The sequence below is a fragment of the Nyctereutes procyonoides genome, unplaced genomic scaffold (genome assembly GCF_905146905.1).
Source record: "Nyctereutes procyonoides isolate TBG_1078 unplaced genomic scaffold, NYPRO_anot_genome, whole genome shotgun sequence".
Taxonomy (NCBI): domain Eukaryota; kingdom Metazoa; phylum Chordata; class Mammalia; order Carnivora; family Canidae; genus Nyctereutes; species Nyctereutes procyonoides.
This window is the reverse complement of record NW_026575128.1, coordinates 2485196-2492554: the sequence shown is the minus strand read 5'-3', so window position 1 is coordinate 2492554 and position 7359 is coordinate 2485196. Positions and strand designations below refer to the sequence as shown.

The 7359-nt window shown below is 40.0% G+C and overlaps 1 pseudogene; it reads left to right on the top strand.

Moving 5' to 3' along the window:
• Positions 1–447: 447 nt before the first annotated feature.
• Positions 448–1474, top strand: LOC129520880 (protein mago nashi homolog; annotated as a pseudogene).
• Positions 1475–7359: the final 5885 nt, after the last annotated feature.

Genomic DNA, 7359 nt, shown 5'->3' with positions numbered 1-7359 from the left:
GCATAATCTATGCATTTGAAAACTTGATTTCATCAAAATTTAAAAACCTTTGCACTGTGAAGGACACTGTTAGGAGAATAAAAAGACAAACCACAAACTGGGAGAAAACACTCATATGACATGTAACAAAGGGATATATCCAGAAGATATCTTTTAAAAACCTCCTAAAATTCAACCAAAAACCTCAATTAAAAAAAGAAAAAAGAGGGGATCCCTGGGTGGCGCAGTGGTTTGGCGCCTGCCTTTGGCCCAGGGCGCAATCCTGGAGACCCGGGATCAAATCCCACATTGGGCTCCCGGTGCATGGAGCCTGCTTCTCCCTCTGCCTGTGTCTCTGCCTCTCTCTCTCTCTCTGTGACTATCATAAATAAATTAAAAAAAAAAAGAAATAGGTGTCAGTGGCACATTGGCCAGGCCTCGGGCAGGCTTTAGGGGGACAACACGGCTATGGCCAGTGATTTCTACTTGCACTACTACAAAGGGCACAAGGGCAAGTTTGGACACAAGTTTTTGGAGCTGAAGTTCCAGCCAGATGGAAAGTTTAGATACGCCAATAGCAGCAATTACAAAAATTATGTCATGATCAGAAAGGAGGCTTATATACACAAGAGTGTAATGGAGGAACTGAAGAGGATTATTGACAACAGCAAGATCACAAAAGAAAATGATGCACTGTGGCCTCCCCTGACAGAGTTGGCCGACAGGAGCTTGGAATCATAATTGGAAATGAACACATTTCTTTTACCACATCAGAAATGTGTTTTCGGTATTTGTATACAATGGAATATTCCTCAGCCATTAGAAACGACAAATACCCACCATTTGCTTCGACGTGGAAGGACCTGGAGGGTATATGCTGAGTGACAGGAGTCAATCGGAAAAGGACAAACATTATATGGTCTCATTCATTTGGGGAATATAAAAATTAGTGAAAGGGAATCAAGGGAAAGGAGAGAAAATGAGTAAAAATATCAGTGAGGATGACAAAACATGAGAGACACCTAACTCTGGGAAATGAACAAGGGGTGGTGGAAAGGGAGGTGGATGGGGGGTTGGGGCGACTGGGTGACAGGCACTGAGGGGGGCACTTGGCGGGATGAGCACTGGGTGTTATGCTATATGTTGGCAAATTCAACTCCAATAAAAAAATTTAAAAAAAAAGAAATAGGTTCTCTGGACGTCTGGGTGGCTCAGCGATTTAGCGCCTGCCTTTGGCTTAGGGCATGATCCTGGGGTCTCAGGATCGAGTTCCGCATCGGGCTCCCAGCATGGAGCCTGCTTCTCCCTCTGCCTTTGTCTCTGCCTCTCTGTGTCTCTTATAAATAAATAAATAAAATCTTAAAAAAAAATAGGTTCTCTTATTGATGTAAATCTGACAAAGGATCCTGAAGGCCTTCGAGTATTTTTGGTACAGGACCTTAAATGTTTAGTTTTTAGTCTTATTGGATTACATTTGAAGATTAACCCCATCTAAATGGTATGTTTTTGAAGCTGTTTTTATATTAATGGATGGGTTTGTTATTTACACTATTGGCATTTTTATGAGTGTGAAACTTTTCTCTGTGTGCCAATTAAAAATAAGAAAATACATAACCAGGCTTAATGGTTATTCTCACTTGGGGCCAAGTGGTCTAGACAGTCCTCACACATGAAATTCTGTAAATAAAAGCAACCTTGTGTTGATATTTTGTTCTAATAAAACATCAAAGCCTAGGGAAAAAACCCAACATTAATGGACAGTTCACCAGAGAATATACAGATGGTAAATAAACACCTAAAAAGATGCTTGAAAGATGAATGGATAAAGATGTAGTTTATGAATACAATGGAATATTCCTCAGCCATTAGAAACGACAAATACCCACCATTTGCTTTGACGTGGATGGAACTGGAGGGTATTATGCTGAGTGAAGTAAGTCAATCGGAGAAGGACAAACATTATAGGGTCTCATTCATTCAGGAAATATAAAAATTAGTCAATGGGATTATAGGGGAAAGGAGAGAAAATGAGTGGGAAATATCAGAAAGGGAGACAGAACATGCAAGACTCCTAACTCTGGGAAACGAACTAGGGGTGGTGGAAGGGGAGGTGGGCGAGGGGTGGGGGTGACTGGGTGATGGGCACTGAGGTGAGCATTTGATGGGATGAGCACTGGGTGTTATTCTATATGTTGGCAAATTGAACACCAATAACAAATAAATTTATAAAAATAAATAAAATAAAAAGATACTCAACATCACTAGTCCTTGGGAAATGCCAACTAAAACCACAACAAGGTATTATTACATACTGTATTAGTTATCTTTTGCTATAAAAAATTATCCCCAAATCTAGCATCTTAAAACAATATACATTTATTATCTCAGTTTCTGTGGGTCATGGATTTAGGTGCAGTATCAATGAGTCCTCTGTTTTAGAGTCTCTCATAAGGTTTCAATCAAGGTGTTGGGTGTTGGGGGGCAGGGGCAACCCCAAATGGGAGCTCCACTGGGACAGGACCTGATGCAAAGCATGGTTATTAATAGGATTCAGTTTCTTGAGGGCTATTGGACTTTGGGCCTTAGTTCCTTCCTGGATGTTAGCGGAAGACTGCCTTAGTCCTTCACCAGGTGGTTCTCTCCATCAGGATAAGCTCACAAGAAAAGCCAGGAAGAGAAGGCCAGTTACATAGAAGTCAGTCTTTCATAAGATAATCACAGAAGCGACGCCCCATTATTGTTGCCATAGTCATCTCAATTTAAAAAAATGAAAGGGACATTAATACTGTTAGTATTTCTTATCGTGTTAGAAGCAGGTCTTTAGATCCAACCCAAATTCAAGAGGTGGGGATTATTCAAGGATATGATTATGAACACAATTGTGTCCATGGGAGCCATGTCAGAAGCTTCCTTCCACACACTCTTTTTAGAGGAGCTAAAATTTTAAAATACCTAAAAATGCCTTAGAATAGACAATTCTAAGTGCTCACAGGGTGGAAAGCACAGCACTTTCATACATTGCTGGTGTGAATGCAAAATGTTAACAGCCATTCTTGAAAGCTGGAAGTTACTTACAATGTTGAACATACACTATATAACCCAGCAATTCCACTTCTAGATATTTATCCTAGAAAAACGAGAGCTTACATTCACAAAAAAAAATGTACACAAATAAAATATAGCAGCATTCATAATCACCCAAAGGTGGAACCGATCCAAATATCTCTCAATGGGTAAAATGGATAAACAAATTGTAGTATCCACAAAATAGACACCATCCATCAATAAAAGGGAATGAATTATTGATGCATGCAACAACATAGATGAATTGCAAATGAATTATGCTAAGTGAAAGAACATGGACTCCAAAGGTTACATACTGTATAATTTCATTTAAGGGACATTCTGGAAAAGGCAAAAATAGAGAACAAATCAGTGGTTTCCAGGGCTAGGGAGTAGGGGAAGGGATCTGAATACAAATTAGCCAGAATAGAATATTTAAGAATAAAAAGCACAGAGATGGTTTCTGAACCTAAAGAGGAAAAAGTGGTATCCAGACACTATGAAGAATTTCATGTCCATTGACCAGACAATAACCAAATACCTCTTCTCTCTCTAGTCTCAGTCTTCATCAAGAGATCACTATGCCTTACATGAACCCATGAAATTGTTATGTATTTTAAAGTCAAATTGTTTACACAGATGCAAAAAATATCCACGCAGACATTTGCATATCCTAGATAGACAATTCTACTTGACTGAAGCAGAGCACATTTGCTGGGACAAGTGAGACACAAACTATTACATAAGAAACTCTCCTTGAAGTACATAGGGGTTTTGTACTAGGGGAAGATTTAATCTTCTAGACATTCGTCAAACATTGACTATTGTCAGTAGTGAAACGTTGAGATTAATAGTTGCATTTATAGCATGCGAACTACATACGAGGTATGATTTAAAGTGCTTTGTCTATATTAACTAATATAATCCTCCCAACAATCCGAAAAGTCAGATATCATTATTATCCCCACTTTACAAATGAGGAAATTGAAGCACAGAGAGGTTATACAAAGTAATATGGCTAATAAGGATTTGGGATCAGGGAAACTTGGCTTCAAGCCATGTTCTTGATTCTTCTTCTGTACTTCCTTTGCAATATAAGAATGTGAAAGAAAAAATGGTATCATTAGCACTTCTTATATACCAGCCATTGTGCAATAGGTTTTATAATGAGAACTATTTATTATCCTCATTATAGCCCTAGTTATGGAACCAGGTTGCTATTCCTGTTTTACTGAAAAAGAAAACCAAGGTACAGAGATTTCATGCCATGTTCCATGTTATACTATAAAAAATGATGGTTTTAGAATTTGAACCCAGGCCTGTCTAAAAGAGTCCTGTCTCTCATTCTGAAATACTACACTCTGGGAGATCAAGGGATAGGAGAGTGAAGAAGGGCAATCCCTGCCCTTATTGATTCTCACAGAAGACTAGAATTAACACTGTCTAGGAAATCCCCAAGTAAAGTAAGTTTCGGAAATTTTACAGATAGAGATTTCTTGCAAACAAATCTAAGGAAAAGTGATCGTCAAAAAACTGAGAGTCACAACTGTATTATGACTCTTCAAGGGGGAGTATTTTAGGAATGTAACATCTGTTATGGGTGCAAGATTTTAAGGAGAACTTGCAGATGCAAGAACATGAAGTTAGTCTTCAAGAGGCTGATTCTAAGAACCTAGAGAAGCAAGAACATCAACCTTGAAAAATAGAAATCTGCCCACTCAGAGCCTTGTGCAAAATCCTATATGAGTGAAGACAATGGGAGTAAAGAACATCTCCCGGGTGCCTGGGTGGCTCAGTGGTTGAGCATCTGCCTTTGGCTCAGGTTGTGATACCGGAGTCCTGGACTCTGCTTTGAATTTCTTCATGGCATGTGTGACAAAAGTGAGAAATTAAACATTTGTGTTTACTTTCCTGAGTTTGGGGCACCTGGGTGGCTCAGTGGTTGAGCATCTGCCTTCAGCTCAGGTTGTGATCCCAGGGTCTTGGGATCAAGTCCCACATCGGGGTCCCTGTAGGTAGCCTGCTTCTCCCTCTGCCTATGTCTCTGCCTCTCTCTGTGTGCCTCTCATGAATAAATGAATAAATAAATAATATCTTTTTAAAAAAAGAACACCTCCCACAGAACATTGCTCAGAGAAGCTCCAAGGTCAAATATTGCCTGACCTCATAGAGCAAGACTCCCCATTGCCTAACGGCTAGGTAACCTCATTCAGCAATATGTGTAAGGTATAAGAACGTTTAGAATTGAAAATCATTTGTCTTAAATAGACACCAAAGAACTCACTTGGAAGAGAGGACCTAAATTTGTAATAACCATGGGAAAATCTTTATAATACTTTAAACTTACAAGAATATAAAATAATTCAGAGAAATAATTAGATATACATGAATTGTAGGTGATTATATGAATTATAAATATATGAATGAATGGCTTGGATATAGCTGAGTCCCTTAGTACATATCTTCAAATTCAGACACTCTACAAATGAGAAAAACACTACAAATGTGTGAGTGTGGTAAGGGCTTCAGCAGGAGTATGGATCTTTGATTATATCAGACAATCCATACAAGGGAGATGCTATTTATTTGTGAAGAATGTGTTAAGTAGGTAAATGTGTTATAATTTATCTTGGAGTTCACACAGAAGAGCCTTACAAATGTGATGAGTGGACTGTGGGTGTGGGTGTCAGAAGCATAAAAATATTTGCAGTCATGAAAGTGTCCATTGGATCCCTAGGGAAAAGGGCAGAATAGCAGGATCCTGAGGTCACCTTGTCCCACAGACACACCGAGGCAACATCTACAGCTATGCAACTAACTCTGAAAATGACCTGAAGACTGGCAGATCTTCCACAGCTAATTGTAGAGGGAAGGCCACATGAAAAGGGGGTAGGAGTAGAAGTGTGGTCGGCAACTAAGCACCCAGCCCAACGAGCTGTAAATGGGAAGCACATCACAAACACAGGAACAGGGGGATTAGACTGCACATTGGAAAGCCCTAGCCCTGGGGACCCACACTGAGATGAATCCCCATAACATCTGGCTTTGGAAATTAGTGGGGCTTAACTCCAGGAACTTTAGAAATCAGTGGGGCTTAACTCTGGGAGAGCAAGAGGGTAACAGGAAAAGAAGTCCCCATCCTTAAAGACCCAGCAAGATAAGTAACTCAGCCTGAGATATAGCACAGAAACAGCAGTTTGAAAGAAGAGCCTGGAATACAGGTGAAGGAGATTTATCAACTCATGTTAGAATGTGTGCCAAGAGGGTCAGGATCTGCAGGTTTCTCCAGGAACAAAAGTGCTGGCAGGTACAATTTTTTCTGTCCTCCCCCACCCTCTCAATGGCAAGGTGAGCGAACCCTGCTCAGACTCATAGCAGACAAAGCTAGTCATTGCAACCAGGTAAGTTCAGACACAACGGAAAGGTGCATGCAGCCCACATAGGGCACAGCCCTGGAGTTGCTGGTTCTGGTGATCAGGGGAGATCAGAGATGCTAGAGGGCACCACAGGAACTCTTCTATACAAGGATATTCCTTTTGAAACTAAAAGATGTAGCTGACCTACCTAATATACAGAAACAAATACAGTGTCAGACAAAATGAGGAGACAGAGGAATCTGTCTCAAATGAAAGAATAAGACAAAAATCACAGAAAAAGAGCTAAATGAAACACAGATAAACAATAGATCTGATGAAGCGTTCAAAGTAATGGGGACACCTGGGTGGCTCAGCAGTTGAGCATCTGCCTTCGGCTCAGGGCATGATTCCAGAGTCCTGGGATCGAGTCCCACATTGGGCTCCCTGCAGAGAACCTGCTTCTCCCTCTGCCTCTCTCTGTGTGTCTCTCATGAATGAGTAAATAAAATCTTTTTTTAAAAAAGTTTCAAAGTAATGGTCACAAAGGTACTCACTGAACTTGAGAAAAGGGCAGGTAGCAAATATAAAAAAGCAGCAGGCAGAGCTGAAGAATACAATAACTGAAATGAAAAATACACTAGAGGGAATCAACAGTGGATTAGAGGATGTAGAAGAATGGATCAATGATCTGGAAGACAGGGAAATGGAAGCAATCAAGCCAAACAGCAAAAATAAAAAAGGAGACTAGGTTAAGGGAATTCTGACATCATCAAGCATAATAAAATTTACAATATAAGGATCCCAGAGGGATAAGAGAGAGACAATGGTGTAGATTTGAAGAAATAATAGCTGAAAACTTCCCTTATCTGGGGAAAGGAACAGATATCCAGGTCCAGGAAACACAGAGAGATCCTAATAAGTAGCCGAGGAAGTCCACAGCGAGACATATAATAATTAAAAT